At 35.6% G+C, this 17,026-nt stretch overlaps 1 pseudogene; it reads right to left on the minus strand.

Annotated features, from left to right (window-relative positions):
* Window positions 1–12,860: 12,860 nt before the first annotated feature.
* Window positions 12,861–14,273, minus strand: LOC121474044 (annotated as a pseudogene).
* Between the last annotated feature and the right edge of the window lie 2,753 nt (window positions 14,274–17,026).

Here is a 17,026-nt window from a genome sequence, read left to right on the forward strand (position 1 = left end):
CATCCTTAAAAATAAATAAAGAAAAGAAAATCATGTTTTCCAGCCCTTGCCCAATCTCACTGTTCAGTTGCAGAGCTAAGTTTCTGTCTTCACATTTAATGATGCTCCCAGAGTTGTGTAACCATCCAGAACAGGATTTGCTGGCTATGCCACAGCGAGGCAGCCAGTGCCTGGAAACAGCCACCTCCTGCTTGGCAAAGACACAGGTTCTAGCCACAGCTCTTCATTAAATTGCCAAAGAGACCCGGGCAGAGATCTTTCTGAGCTTCAACTCCCTCTGCTGCGAAGTGGAGATGATAAAGCCTGCTCTGTTCATTGTAATGATTCTCTACAGGGAGCTGGCGAAAACAACCTATCAATATACATAAAGCAATAAAAATAATAAAATATATACAAAGAAATATTGAAGGGTTGTACAAATGCAAGTTGATGATATTTATTATATAATCACCAAGCTCAGAGAGGCAACCATCAACTGTCTCAGGGAGACAGAGAGTTAAATGATTAAAATAATCTTTCTTTAACCCGTCCCCCTTGAACTATCACTTTGAGAAATCAAATTGGTCAGAGCAACTATTTAACAATTATCTTTTAGGATTATAAGCAAACTGTAATTCCCATGAAAATGGAAACAGAGCTGACTCAACATTGTTGCTGTATCTGCCCTTAGCATACATGGGGACCTGTCAGGCTTGCTAAGTCACTTGTTATCAACTCATGAAAAAAAACACAATCCTTTCTCAGGGAGAAACAGTTTCACCAAGGAGAACATAATTGTCATAATCATCATCACCATATTCACAATCCACAGACAATTTATAAAGTGGCCATCATAAATAAAATCTCAATTGATCAAAAACTAAGAACAAAACTACTGAATAATCAAATACATCTTCCAGTACTTCTTTTCTTTAGCCAAAACATTTTACAAGAAAATAGTGATATAACAGTGATTTAAATACCAGAAAATGTAAGCATATAAGAGCAAAAAATTCTGTTTTATCCACTACTACATTCCCACTGGCTAGAAATGTTTTTCAAATAAACTTAAAGAATTCATTTTAACTATAAAATCATATATATTATTATGTTGAGGCATTGCAAGACCCTAGATCATTGAAGAAAGTTTTCCTTAAAGTCAATACTTTTATGGCACCTGGGTGGCTCAGATGGTTAAGTACCTGACTTGATTTTGGCTCAGGTCATGATCTCAGGGTCATAAGATCAAGCCTCACATCTGGCTTAGGATTCTCTCTCTCCCTCTCCCTCTGCGCCTTCTCTCTCTCACTCTCTCTCCTAAATAAATAAATAAATAAATAAATAAATAAATAAATAAATAAATAAATAAAATCAGCTTTCTACTGATCGAGAGTAAGAACTAAGACTTTCTGTGATGGGTGAGGGCTTTAACGTGTTATCTTTCCACTTTCTTCTTTGAATCTGAAACTATTCAGAATTCTAAAAATTGACCTGCCCCAGATTAATAAATTCTGATTAACCAAAGGTTTGCTTGCCTCTTCTGTTAGGATATCTCACCCCAATATCTTTCACAGTGGAATTCCTCACGAAATGCAGACTGATGAGAGGTGTTGGGGAAAGTCTAACTTAGACTTCCATCTTCCACAAAATATATGTGTGTATATATACACACACTATATTTTAAGTCATTCCTTTAGTCCTAAGCACCTACTTCTTTGTACATAAATCTATGTTTACACATGAATCTGCCACTTTCCCAGTGTTCTCTAAACTTCTTAAGGACAGAGAACCCAGCACTTAGAACCCAGCACTTGAGGTCTCCTGGACTCTAATAACATAGAGATTTTGTCAGTAACAATGAGTATTTGAAATTTAGGATGATTTTTTTCCTGCTTTTCTTACAAATTTACACCTTATACCCAAAAGGAACACATTAAGAGTAGCGAAGTTTTTACTTGCCAACAACTTGCAGATAACAATCTAATCTGTGCTTAATATTTTTGCTTCTCAACATTTGTTGAGCTCGTACTATGTAAACAACAGCACCATGTAGCTTGCTGAAGGGTTAAGGGGAGAAAGAGAAGAAAAAGGATTGTTGAATAAGACAGGGTTCCAGCCCTGAAGAAGTTAGTAAGAGAATCCTGTAAGTAATAAAAATCCAACAGGACAAGTTTGTGTGTGCACAGGCCAACTCTTTACAGTTGGGAGATTTACAAAAAGCTTTCCAAAACAAGGGATATGTAAGGATGGATCTTGAAGGATGACTAGGAGTTTGACAGGCAGTAAAGGAAATGAGCATTCTTGGCAAAAGAAACAGTATGTGAAAAAGGTAAAGAAGAAAAAAGCAAATATTTCTAATGACTGGAATTAGAATGGCTGGGTACTTTTGGTTCCCCTCAGCACTCACACAATATGGAGCACTTAGCATCAGTACACTAACCCAGTCGTTTATTATAATCCACTATAGATCCAATAATTCTTTTATTTTGATCTTTTATTTTGATCTTTTATTATGATCCATTTATCTCAAGTCCCACCAGACTTGAGAACAGGTACCAATGAGCCCTGATTTTTATGTCTCCAGCACTTTGTATAATATCTAGCTCATAATAAAAAATGCAATATTTTTGTTACTTATTGCACAAACACTATATCTCGTAGAAGTAATAAACATCTACACTCCATCATCATTTTAATGATATATTTAAATAACTATTTCTATGACAGTACAATGTGTACCTTTATTATTCTCAGATGCCTTTAGAATAATTTTATCATGTGTCCTAGAATACAATGTGCTTAAAAAAATAGATTTCACTAGATGTATGAATTAATTTGGGGAGAGTTAACATGCTTAATATATTAAAACTTTTAAAATCACATGACAAGAGACACTTCATTTATTGATGGCTTTTAAAAATCTACTTTGTAAATCTGTAATTTTCTTTACATGAGCTATGAACATTTCCTGTTAAATACATTCCACATATTTGAATTTTGTATTTGTAAATAAGACCTATTTTTACTGTATTGACTAGTTATTACTGGATTGTAGGAGAATAATTAATTTACATATTTATTTTTATAGCCTATTAGTTACTGAACTTTTTATTAGTTTTAACAGTTTTTAATTAATCTATTGAGGTTTTTTGAGTAGATAATCATCTTATCCACAGGTAATACTAATTTTATCTCAGCTGTCTACTTTATTATTTCTTTTTCCTGTCTTACTATGTTGAATAGAAATCATAGAACAATGTTAGGTAATAGATAGATCAGGACTCTTTGTCTTCTTTTGTTTTCTATAATTCCTCCTATTTTTGCCCAGTGATTTCAGATAAAAAGGGTTTTTTTTAACTAATTTCCTATATTATCAAAAATAGTTGTTGGATTTTATCAATTACCTTCTCATCCATGAAAGCCATATGAATTAAAGCTAAATTGATTTGTACTTTGGAACATTTGTACAATTAAGAACCATTAGGTATAATTATAATCACTTGTCCTACATATAGAGTGGCCAGAGAACATGGGCTGTGTCCTTTTTTTGCCTATATTAGCATAGTTTGTAGCATAAATCAAAATCTTTACACAGAGGTTGTCTGCTGAAGGGGAGTTACGTTATTACTTCTTTAAGGGGATGAAGCACCAGCTGTGGAAAGTTTGGTTAGTGCTACAGCCAAAATTTAAAATATGGCAGCTCAATTCCCATGTGCTCTTACCCAAGGGTAAAGGTCCTGGCGTTATGCAGATTTATTCCCTGGACCTATGGATGGGGACACAATGCAACAATTCCTGGCATACAATAGGTACTAAATAAATATTTGTTGAATAAATAATAAGTAAAAAAAATATTTAAGTTACAAATGTTACTTTTTTGGAAATAGCTCCAGGATCCTCCTTTCAATTTTGCCCATAATTTCTCATCAATTTAATTTTTACTTGTAAAATTAAATTCAGACATTTGTTCTTGTAGAAAATAATCTATTTTATCCAGACTTTTTACACATATTAACTTCACAGCCTAAAAAATTACCTCCCTGAAAAAGAGAAATATATGTAACCCGTTTTGCTATCTTCACTTAAAGATGGATTTGATGATCCTTCCCTGTCAACCCTACCCCTGCTTTCTTTCTTTTTTTTTTTTCCATTTCTAAGGGGGTAGGGTCTCTAATTTAATCTTTACTTAATATTTCTAACTCTGACTGTAGGTAGAGAATGTAGCCGGTATACTTTTTTTGCCTTATGAGATTATTGTGTGATTAGGGTTTATAAATATTTCAAGTGTAGAGCAAAGTGAGTGTATCCTCTATGGCATATAATCAATAACTATCAGGTCTTTTATTTATGGTTACTCTATGATGCTCCCCCTCCCCTTATCCTCTTGTTTGCCTGCTTGATCTAACAAAGACGTGAGTGAAAGATGTTTATGGAAAGAATACTAAGCAAAGGAATGAATATAATTGAACAAATTAAGGGATATATGAACAGAAAGATCAAAAGCTAAAAAGCCAATTGTAAGACATGTGTTTATTGATAGAAACATTTTAAAAACAGTTCAATGATGTCTAATTTTCTAATATAAATGAAATAACAAGTATTTATAATCCTGTAATCCTGGAACAATGAAAAATGATGAAGAGTAGGATTTTTAAAATATTTTATTTATTTATTTGAGAGAGAGAACATGAGCAAGGTGAGGTATAGAGAGAGAAGCAAACTCCCTGAAGAGCAGGGAGCCCCATATGAGGGGGTTGGTGACCTCTACCAGACCTAGACTCCAGGATCATGACCCAAACCAAAGCAGATGCTTAATAGACTGAGCCACCCATGAGCCCCTGAAAGGTACTTTTAAAATTTGTAAAAATAAAACATGATAGTAATTACAATCTCATTTTTAAAAACCTGCCTATCATGGAGAATTAAAAGAAGGCAAGTGATTTCAATTCTGGCTCGGTTACGCAGCAGTAATATTTTGTCTTCAGGAACCCATTTACTCCCTTCAGACCACTTATTTATCTCTAAAAGGGAGTGTGTAAGTTGCGATAATAATGCTTATAAAATACCTAACACTTAAGAAGTTCTCAGTAGGCTCATATTTTCAGGAGTTAATTTTTCATTGAGATTTATATAAATGTAATGGTTTTCAATCCTCAAACATTTTAAGGAGAAAAAAACAGTATATGATACTTCCATCTGCCAAGGTTACTAAAAATCATCTTGGAAGTTTGCAAAAAGGAGGCAGTATTTATTGTGTTGTGGTATTCAGATTAGTAGAATCATGTTACCAGGCCTTCACTTATTATTATTTTTAACCAAAAACATATTTTATTTTATTTTATTTTATTTTATTTTTTTCTAAAAACATATTATAGTAGAATAGTCATTTGTCTTTGAAAAATACAAGTAGTCATTGGCTGTAAAGAGAAAGCATGTGTACCATAGAAAACAAAGGCAATGTTGATACTTTAATAAATCAAAACAGAGGTATAAGTATATATGAAAATACAACACTGATTACTACTGGCTTCTTACCTTTGGTTGCTTAGGCAATATATCTGTGTCTTCTAGGAACGGAAGTCAGTGGTGTATCCAAAATAAACAGGGATATAGTGTAAATCTTGACATTGTCAAAATCCAGTCCTGACTTTTTTAAATAATAAATACGTTGATCTTTTCCCTTTCTTTAGACATGTGCAAATGGCTAGTTTTCCGAATCATTCCCAAGAAAAGAAACAGTTCTGTGGCATTGTCAAAGGAGGATTTTCATGTGTCAGTACTGGATTTGCGGATTTAAATATGGATGAAAATAAGAGCAACCAAATCACCATTATCCTTAGTTTGACCCTGGAGCTTATTAATATGCATAAGAGTTAGGGATAAAAGGAGGTTGCTCAGAACTACACCTCTCAACAAATCTGAAAATAAAGCCTGCTGGATTTTATTAAAGTTACACTATCATTCACCCAGGGTTATAATCTTGAAAGAATTTTTACAAAGTATGATTAAATTTCTAAATACAGAACCATCATATTAAAAGCTATTAAAGTACAAATAGGGTGCATTTGTTTATTCATTGATCTGTTTATTGTGTATTTTGTGAAAGAACTGCATGTGTGAAACATATCTGGTCAAGAGATAAAATAGGATGAATCTGACCCTGCCTGAAAGAATAATTCATGCTTTAGCCATGCAAAAAACATTAAGATATGCTAGTTAGCACCTAAATGTTATTCTGATGGCCTAAAAATAAGTTTCCCTATGAATTTTCAGTGCAATATTTGACAATTTACGTAGTCACAAAACTTTGGCTTATGACTGAACATTCATGAACAGCATGAGATAAATACTGTCTCCATTTAGCAAAACCGCTTTCATTTCAATCTATCAGTTCCAAAAATACATCATTCTTTCTCCAGGACTTGGGGTATTTGTTCTGCTGACTAATTAGCCATTAAACAACCCAAGAATGTTTACTGCTTCAGTTAAATGGCCTCAGCACCCAGTGGGCTCTGAGGCTCTCAAAAGGAGAGATACCCTCAGTGCCTGGCAGAGAGAATTAGCTGACTACTGAGTACTCTCTTCTTTTGGAAAGTTGGCTTTTGGTTTCTAGAATTTTAAAAGTAATATTTAAATTCTAATTATAAAAGAAAACATGTTTCATAAAATTTAGATATTATAGAAAGGAACAAAGCAAAACTGAAACATGTTTACCTTACTCATATTCTTATCATAATCAAGATGAACATTTTGGTTTATACTCTTCTACATATAGTTTTTATACACAATCATTCTGGTTTTATTTGATATTATATTATTATTTTCATATTACTAAACATGTACTTAAAATGTCCTTTTGAAGACTGCATCATATTCTATCATATTCCACTATTACATAATTTATGGGTTGATTTCTCTTTCATTGAACATTTTCCTCTGGTCTAAATTTTTCAAAAGGCATGTTCTTATTTTTAAATTTTTGTGTACACCTGTGATTTTCTTAGTGAGTGAGATTACTAGATTAAAGTGTATTACCATTTTTATTACTTCAAATTTGGATAGCCAGTATAATTTCCAGAAAATCTGGTCACCTATTTGACCCCATAACATTATGTAAATGACTATCATTTATCATTTGTTGACTTCCTTCAATTTTTCAATCAGTATGTTACCAAATATACTATTTTAATTTAATTTTCTGCAACTTAGCTAGTTAAACATATACCCTCTAAACTATTAGAATGAATGTTTTTGATAAATCCACCGTGTTACAAACTTTCTTCAAACTAACCCATGTAACCACTTGGGTCACAATTGAGTTTCATGCTAAAATGTTATTGTGTCAGTCTCTTTAAGCAGTGTTACATAATCTACTTAGGAAAATCAGCCCCTTGCTTTGCAAGACACTGGAAGTATCTTAAACCCATCTTTATGAAATTAATTATAAATAAAAAGCATGAAATGGTAGTAAATGTTAAAATCACCCACATAAAGGACAGTAAGTAATGATGAGATGCCCAGAGAGAAATCCTCAAGACAGGAATTCAACTTTTCTCAGCCCTATATAAATGTTTGAAATCCTCACAGTCCTATGAGGTAGAAACTATACCCACTTCATTTTACAGAAGAGGACATGAAGACTTGGAGATGAAGTAATTTCCCTGGGGACACAATGGCCAGCATCGTATCCGAGTTAGCTGGGATTTATACTGATAGGGCTCCCACAGTTAGCAAATAAAAACACAGTATAAGTATATCCCAAATATTGCATGAGACAAACTCACTAAACTAAAAACTATTTGATGTTCATCAGAAACCCAAATTTAACTAGATGTTCTGTTTGGTATTTTTTTGTTTCTTTTTAAATCTGGCAACCCGGCACCAAGTCCTATCTGACTCCAGAGCACCACACTGCCCTAGTGTCTGGAAGGTAAAAGCATGAAAAATCAGTGTAGATCACCCATTTCATCAATGTGTCTCTAACAGCAACAGCAAAAAGCATTGTATATAGGAAAGAAAACATGCATCTGTAAATCCCTTAGCGTATTACCTGCACATAAATAGTTTTTCTAATTATCACTTTTTGTAGTCTTACTATGCTCTTCACATCTAAGAAATTTTCTCCTTGAAATATTTTGGTGGTTTTTTTTTAAGATTTTTAAATATTTTTTTAAATATTTTATTTATTTATTTGACAGAGAGAGAGAGCACAAGCAGGGGGAGTGGCAGGCAGAGGGAGAGGGGGAAGCAGGCTTCCCGCAGAGCAGGGGACCTCAGAATCATGACCTGAGCCTAGAAGCAGATGCTTAACCGCTTAACCAACTGAGCCACCAGGGGTAGGGTGGGGGGGGGGGCCCTCCTTGAAATATTTTAAATGTTTTTAATCATCCAACGTAGAGCTATCATTGAGGAAGTTTCTCAGACCCTCTGTGGACCTTCTTAACATTCTCACTAGATACTACTTCTTGGGAGTAAGGGTTTTCAGAAAATTGCTACTAACATGGAACTCTTTTGTTCTTAAATCTAGTGTTCACTTTGCCTCTGCCTTTTTTTATGCCAATTATTGCTACCCACTTTTGGGGGGAGGCGGTTTCTGTGACACCATGCTAGATTTAAATGCAGAGGTTTCGGATCACTGGCCTGAGTTTGAATCTCAGCTCCACCATTCACTGGCTCCGTGAGTGAAACATCTGAGCTTCAGTTTCAGTTTTCGTGGAACAGACATGATAATATCTTGCAGATATGTCATGAGCATAAAAATGAGCTCTAGTAATATGTAGAATTTATTTTAGACCCAAGGCATAGTAAACACTTGATAAGGGGCTGGTATTATACTTTTTAAAAGACAAGTAGCAGAATTAGGATTTATTTTATAATAGTTTGTTGTCATAAAGAATTAGGATTTATTTTATAACAGTTTGTTGTCATGAAGTTGCCTGGTTTCTCTTAAAAGTCAAAAAGACATTTTTCTGGGTAGGAAATATACTTGGTCTAATTAGAGCAATCTTTTTCTAGCCCTATGTCTGACGTGAAAGACAAAACTAAAACAAATACACCTAAAAATAAAACAAGATGACAAGATTAGGAATCTGTTCCCATATAAAGCCATGAAATATTCATTTCCTCTGGATTGTTTCTTATTTGAAACTTTCTTAAATGATTTAATGAGTTAAATAGTTGGAGCAATAATTCTAATAAACCCTTCTTCCTCTTGCCAACTTGACTTCCCGGTTGACATCATGGAACTTCAGAGAACTTGTAATTATAAAATAGCTCTTGCCCCAGTGAATTTTAATGTGAGGTCGTCGAGCGCAACGGCCAAGCAAGAATTCTTGAGACATTTACGTGCCACTTACCAAGTTTATGTAAGAGGTTGGGGGACAGGACCCTTGGGCGTATTTTGCTGTGTGAGGCTGGTGGTTATGGACTCAGTAACCATAGGGAAGGCGGCCTGCAGGAGTATCAGATTACAGAAGTTTCTTCGAATTTCTTTGAATTTCTACTCCTAAAACAACTTTTGCAAGATTCCTCTGGTGCTTATCATTCGGTTCAATATTAACTATTGGTGAGATACAGAGGCAGTGGTGAGACCCTTAAAGAATGTAGCAAACAACACATATTTGATCCTCATCCAAACTATGCAGGCCTTGGGTCAGCCCTCTAGGCTGAGATTAAACATCATCCTGCTTCTGTTCCTCATCAAAGCCCTCAGTCTCACCCCCTCTCTTTCTCTATCTCTTTCTCTCTCTATCTCTTTCTCTCTCTATCACACACACACACACACACACACACACACACACACACACGCACATGAAATTCTTTACCTCTTTGCAATGACTCATTTGTTTTATTTCAAACGCACCTCTCTTTACTGGCTCTCATACTTCTTTCTTGTGCCTTTCCCACTCCACAGCCATAATTAAGGGTAACTGAGTTATTACTGGTTCTTGGGATAATGCCCATTAGCTGTGTTGTCTAGAGAAAATGACTTAATCCCTCTGAGCTTCGGTTTCCTTATCTGTAAAATGAAAACGTAATGCCTACCTCATTAGGTTTTTGTGAAGGTCAATGGAGCAAGGCTCTAGCGCATCACACACTTCTGGTGCACATGGTAAATGTGCTCTCACTCTCCTTCACTTTCCTCTAAGCTCTTGGATTGCATCTAAACAGGAGCTTTGCAGCACATGGCTGAGGCCTCCCCTGTCATCCCTACGCTGTCACAGGACCCCGGTAGCCAGGTACATGCAGCCAGTAAACAGCTAACTTGTGTAAAGCTGTAGAACCATTATTTACACCTTGTTTCTAAATAATGTATCATATAATTCCAGGAAAGCATGATCAAATGAAATAATTCATTGGTTTTATTTTTTAATGAAAATCTGTATTTTATGTATAGAGCTCCTAACACTGTGAAATGATAATCCTTTATAAAGGCATAGAAATTGTTCGAGTTTTGATTCGTTCATTCAACACATGAACGGCCCACACTGTGCTGGGTGCTGTTTGAAGGTCTGGAAGCACACGCAAGGCTTTCCCTTGAAGGCAGTACACAGGAGGGAGGTGGGCCAGAGAAGGGATGTTTACAATACAAGGTGATCAAGAGCTGAGGAGGCACTTACAAGGAGCCCTAAGATTTAAGGAGAAAAGGAGCTGGACCAGAAGGCTGCCAGGGGAAATTATCTCTGCTGAAATTGAAGGTATGTGGGAATGTTATTTTTGCACCTAAAACATACATACTAGGATATTTTTCTGATTTATTCAAGCTGGAAAGGGTTAAGAGTGTGTTTTATTTTGTTTGGTTTGGTTTTCTCCTCCAAAGTGTGATTAGCCTGACCTAGTCTATCTATCAATGGATTTCTTTTCCTGGGACCTGCAGTAACCTTGACTGGTGGAAAGAACATAGCCACATTGGATTATCTGTTTAGTAGGCTACTTTTAGTCTGGTTCTGGGAGTTGCTTTGTCAGCTCCCTCTAATCTTTATAATCCTATTTAAACTGCCTCTAACTATAAATGCTCATTTGCATGACATTGACTCCTGTATTTTCATTTCAAAAATCATGTGATTTGAGGGATTCTGAATCTTGACCTTAAATTACTAAATATTTGATATCTCTCTTCCAAACCACCAAGACTTTTAAGCCAGAGTAGTCAGTGATGTCTCGTCAACATTTATAACCATAATAATCAGATGTTATGCAATTAACTGTTTAATGTTCGCTTTCCCTAGAAGAACTGTACACTCCATGGAGGCAGTGACTGTGTCCATGCTGTTCATTCCTGTATCTCTACTGTCTACCATCATTCTGTAGTAACTGAAATTATAAGGCCCCCTCATAAATTATTATGCAATTTAAAATAAATAAAATATCTATTATTATGTCCAAATTTAACTGGCCTCAAAAACTTATAGAATTTTGATTAATCCTCTTATGTATAAGAAGGTGAGTAAAAGAACTTTAACATCTATTGTTAATAGTTGCTTAGAATATCGGAAATAATAGACTTTGCAGTCAGACTAATGTAGACTTGCATCCTTGGTCTTGGGCAAATTATTTAACTTCCCTATGCCTCTGTTTTTTCATCAGTATAATGGGAAGACTTCTTTTTATTAGGTTATGGTAGTTAGAGATAATCTACATTAAAATTCTTCCCATAGTGTCTGGCACAAATCAGGTCCTCAATCATGTAACTATTAAGATTATTATCATTTTACTGAGAAATAGTTCCTGGAGCTTACTATTAATTAACAATTTACTGTTAAAGTAGCGAATTTCTAGGTAAACAACATAATTAGATAAAGAAAGACTCAAAGGGATTCAGAGTAGGAATGAATTTCTCATGGAGAAGTGGATGGTTGTACCAGAAGATTTTAAGTCTTTTAGGTAAATATTAAAGCATTTCAAATTTTGTAACTTTGTGCCTTCCATATGCTGGGATTTTTGCAGAGTCTACAGTGGAAATATTGTTTATAACCCTTCCCAAAACTGGCTTTGGATTCAGCTTTCTCAGATAAGCCAAATAATCTGTATGATACGTAACTTTTTAAATTTTGTTGCTGTGCCACTTCTTCCACAGGTCTATCCCTAACATCAGGACTGAGGCAAGAGAACAAATAGAGGCCTACATACCACATGCCTAAATACTTAAAATTCAGTTAATAAAGTACTAAATAAAACGTGTTTTGTTTTTACCTTGAAAAATGTAACTTTGGGGACGCCTGGGTGGCTCAACGGTTGAGCGTCTGCCTTTGGCTCAGGGTCCCAGGGTCCTGGGATCGAGTCCCACATCGGGCTCCCTGCAGGGAGTCTGCTTCTCCCTCTACCTGTGTCTCTGCCTCCCTCTGTGTGTCTCTCATGAATAAATAAATAAAAATCATTTTTTAAAAAAAGAAAATAAAAATGTAGCAATGTAACAAAAAATAATGATCAAATCTGTAAAATGATTGTTTCAATGTGACTGAAACCTGGCAAACTGTTGAAGACAACTAGATTTAATTATTGCACAGGTCTAGGTGGGTCTGTTGATGGGTCAGTTCATATTAGTAATAAAATAGAGATATACATAAATGATAAGTTATTATATGTTATAACTTAACTTATAACTATAAGTTATTACATGTTATAACATATATGTTATATGTTATTATATGTTATATATAATTTTTCTGTCTTTTCAGAAAAATTACTAAATGCCATGTACTAATCAAAAGTTTACATTATTAGTGTTCTATTGACAGGAGGGCCGAGTTAGATAATACTTCTTTTCTTTCTTTCTTTCTTAAAGCATTTACTTTGAGACATGATGGAAAAATCTTACAAGTACACATAGAAAAGTAAAACATGATTAGAGTTAATAGTGAAGACGATCTAACCAGGAAGCTTTAACGTCTGTCGGCTAATGTGGAAACTAAAATTCTGAGTGTGACATGCTGCAGGGCTGAAAGGAATGCTAATTCATATTCCTCTCCTTCTTCTTCTCCCTCTCTTTCAACAGAATCCACACAACCTCCTCATAACCTTCTCAAGGGCACCATGCCCTCATGGGTCTCAGAAAACTTTCCTTCTTCCATGCTCTCACCCATATACCAGTGAACAAAGGCATGCTTGGCACACATCAGGTCAAACTTGTGGTCCAGGCGAGCCCAGGCCTCAGCAATGGCTGTGGTGTTGCTCAGCATGCACACAACTCACCGTACTTTAGCCAGGTCTCCACCAGACACCACAGTGGGAGGCTGGTAATGAATGCCAACTTTGAAGCCCGTGGGGCACTGGTCCCCAAATTGGATGGTACAGTTGATCTTGATGGTGGCAATGGCAGCACTGACATCTTTGGGAACCACATCACCACGGTGCAACAGGCAGCAAGCCATGTGTTTACTGTGGTGAGGGTCACATTTCACCATCTGGTGGGCTCTCTCAAAGCATGCATCGGTGATCTCTACTACTGAAAGCTGTGCAGGGTAGCTTTCTCAGCAGAGATGACAGGTGCATACATGGCCAGAGGGAAGTGGATGTGGGGATAGGGCACCAGGTGTGTCTAGAATGCCATCCAATCAACACCCAGGGTTCCGTCACACCTGAGGGAAGCAGTGGTGGAAGAAATATCTGGCTAATAAGGTGGTTAAGGTCAGTGTAGGTTGGGCATTCAACATCAAGGTTTCTACGACAGATGCCATAGATGCCTTCATTATCTACCAGGAAGGCTCAATCAGTGTTGCAGGGTGGGCAGTAAGGAGTTGCAGGGCTCAACTATAGCTGTGCAAATCTGGGGAGCTGGGTAAATGGATACCTCCAGCTTGAACTTCTTGCCATAATAGATAAAGATGTTCTATCTGCAGGGAGATGAACCTGGAACCAGTGTCCCCTCCAAAGCTGTGTAAAACCAAGAAGCCTTGAAGACCCACACACTGGTCAGCCAGTTTCTGAATTTGGTCCAAGACAAGGTCAATGATCTCCTTGCCAATGGTACAGTGCCCTCAGACATAGTTATTGGCAGCATCTTCCTTGCCTGTGATGAGATGCTCAGTGTGGAAAAGCTGGCAATCGGTGCTGGTGTGAACTTATCGTTGACTGTGGGTTCCAGGTCTATAAACACTGAAGAAGGCGTTGAAGGTGTGCTTGCCAGCACCCATCTCACTGAAGAAGGTGTTGAAGGAGTCATCTCCTCCTTCAGTGGTCTTGTCACTTGGCATCTGGCCATTGGGTTGGATGTGTTCCAGGTACTAGAGTTCCCAATGGGCACTGCTGATCTGGAAACCAGCCTGGCCAATGTAGATGGAGATGTGTTCATGCATAGTAGCTGCTTCATAGCAGGTGTCGTGACAGGAGCAGACACCATCACTGACCAGCTAAGAGTCACAGTAAGTAACACACTCAAGTTAGATCATACTACTTGAGTCATTGTAGAGTTTATATCGTGTTATTAATTTCTATGTGGGCAATCTTTGTGCTGTTTGTCAATACAACTCATAAAATGATACTTATATTCAGAAATGAATCATAAATTTTAAATATCACATTCAAACATCGAATTTGGCTCCTATAAATCACCTATACTATGGACTTAGCTTTGGTTCCTGACAATGTAGCTTGACTCCAGACTGGACAAAAGATATGAAACAACTGTCTTCAAAATACTAGACAACAGACAGCACAGGCATGTGATACTTGAGAGAAGGAGAGAAAATGAGTTGAACCCTGTCCAGAGGCAATTTCTGAACTGTGATGGAAGAAAAAGGAAATCAGGCAGAGCCTAATGGTCTTGCTTAGTTGAGGAGGCTGAAATATGGTCTTGGAGACCAAACTGACTAGAATTTGCAGAACAGAGTTCCAGTGAGGAGGAAGCTATGCAGAGAAAGAGCTCCAGAAATCTGCAGAGGGGTCTTCTCAAGTCTTTGATGGAATAAAATAAAACATCTTTATGTCATTTATAAGAAATTGTTTTTTTTTAAAGATTTTATTTATTTATTAAAGAGAGAGAGTGTGTGAGTTGAAAGGAGAAAGAGAGAAAGAGAGAAAGAGAGAGAGAGAGAGAGAGAGAAACTAAAGCAGACTCTGCACTGAGCACAGGGCCCAATGTAGGGCCCAATCTCATGACAATGAGATCATGCCCTGAGCCAAAACCCAGTCAGCTGCTCAACCAATTGAGCCACCCAGGAGCCCCATTTACAAGAAAGGTTTTAAATATAAAGATAAGTAAAAGGTAACAGGATAGAAAAAGGCATAACATGTAAACTGTAGTAATAAAAGAGCTGGTTTTGCTATATTAATATCAGAAAAAGTAAATTCAAATAAAAAAGTATTACTAAAAATAAACAAGAACATTTAATAATGATTAAAGTGTCAATTCATGAAGAACATCTAACAATCCTACTTGTTTATGCATCTAATGACAAATCTTCCAAAATTCATTAATAGAAAACTGACATCATTGTATTTACAGACAAAGTCACAATTATAGGTGATTTTAACACTTCTTTCTCAGCAACTGATAGAACAAATGTAAAAATCAATAATAAAGTAGATTTTTAGCAACAAATTTAACCTGACTTTTATGTAACACTATACCCAACAACTGCAGAATATAAATTCTTTTAAATTTTACTTGGAACAAAAATAAATGAATAATCTAAATAAATAAATAAATAAATAAATAAATAAATAAATAAATAAATAAATAAATTTTACTTGGAACATTCACCAAGATACGCCATATGCTGTGCCAGAAGCCAAATCTCAATAAATTTCAGAGGACTATCAGTATAAAGAATATATTCTGTGTTCAAAACAGAATTAAATTAAAAAAACAGAATTAAATCATAAATCAAAAGAAGGATATCTGGAAAATATCTCCAAATATTTGGAAATCAAGAAACATACTCCTAAATTGTCCATGATCAAAGAAGAAATCACTAGGAAAGTTTTAAAAATACTTTGAACTAAATGATAAAAACACAACACATCAAAATTTGTTGTATACAGCTAAAACTGTATTTGAAGGCAAATTAGTTTTCAATGTTTGAATTAGAAGGAATAAAGATTTAAAATCAATGATCTATGTTTCCACCCTAGAAACTAGAAGAGTAGCAGTTAAAGTCAGTGTAAAAAGGAAAGAAGTAAAAATAAAATAATAAATATATATATATTAAATACAATAAGAATACATCATCATAATAATAGCAGAAGCCAATGAAATTTTTAAAAATCCGTAAAGAAAATTAATAAAGGTAAGAGTTGGTTCTTAGAATAATTAATAAAATCGAAAATCTCCTAAGGGCCGAACTGGCTCAGTAGATAGAACATGTGACTCTTGATCTCAGGGTTATAGGTTTGAGACTCACACTGGGTACAGAGATTACTTAAAAATAAAATCTTTAAAGAAAATTTAAAAATTATTGAAAATCTTCCAAATAGACTTGGAAGATTCTCCAAATTAAGAAAAAAATAAGGGATCACAAATTCTCAGCCTTAGACTTGGCCCAGCCCACCAGTGGGCCAGTTGGGGATTTTTCAATGTTTTTTTTTGGGGGGGGGCGGTTACATAAACACCATGCTTTTTGTTGGGAATAAAAATCCCCCAAATTAATGCCACTCAACACAGTCTATGGTGCTGTAATAGCATAATATCCAAAATCATCTAGAAATAGGCCATATAAAGTTCTGCTAGCAACATTTAAACCGAGAAAACAAGGATCCTAAATCAGTTTAAGTATTTTTTCCTGAGTGTTTTTCTCCTTATTTTCAGAAATGAAAAACAAGAATTACAGCAAAGTGCCTCCTACCTAAAATAGACCCAAGTAAGAAACTGGAATTCAATTCTTAGAAGGAATGATCTGGGTGGTACGTTTTTAGTGTTGTTGTTTTTGTTTTGTTTTTTAAAAAAATGCAATCAGCAAATGGGTTAAGAGCATTAGTTAGCATCCCAGCTCCACCACTTGCCAGCTAGGTGTCCATAAACAAGTTAATTTTTATGCGCCTCTCTTTCCTTATCTCTAAAGTAGGGATTGATATTCGTATTGTATCAATCCATAATGATGATTCAAAAAGC

This window comes from Vulpes lagopus, chromosome 12 (genome assembly GCF_018345385.1).
Source record: "Vulpes lagopus strain Blue_001 chromosome 12, ASM1834538v1, whole genome shotgun sequence".
Classification (NCBI taxonomy): Eukaryota; Metazoa; Chordata; class Mammalia; order Carnivora; family Canidae; genus Vulpes; species Vulpes lagopus.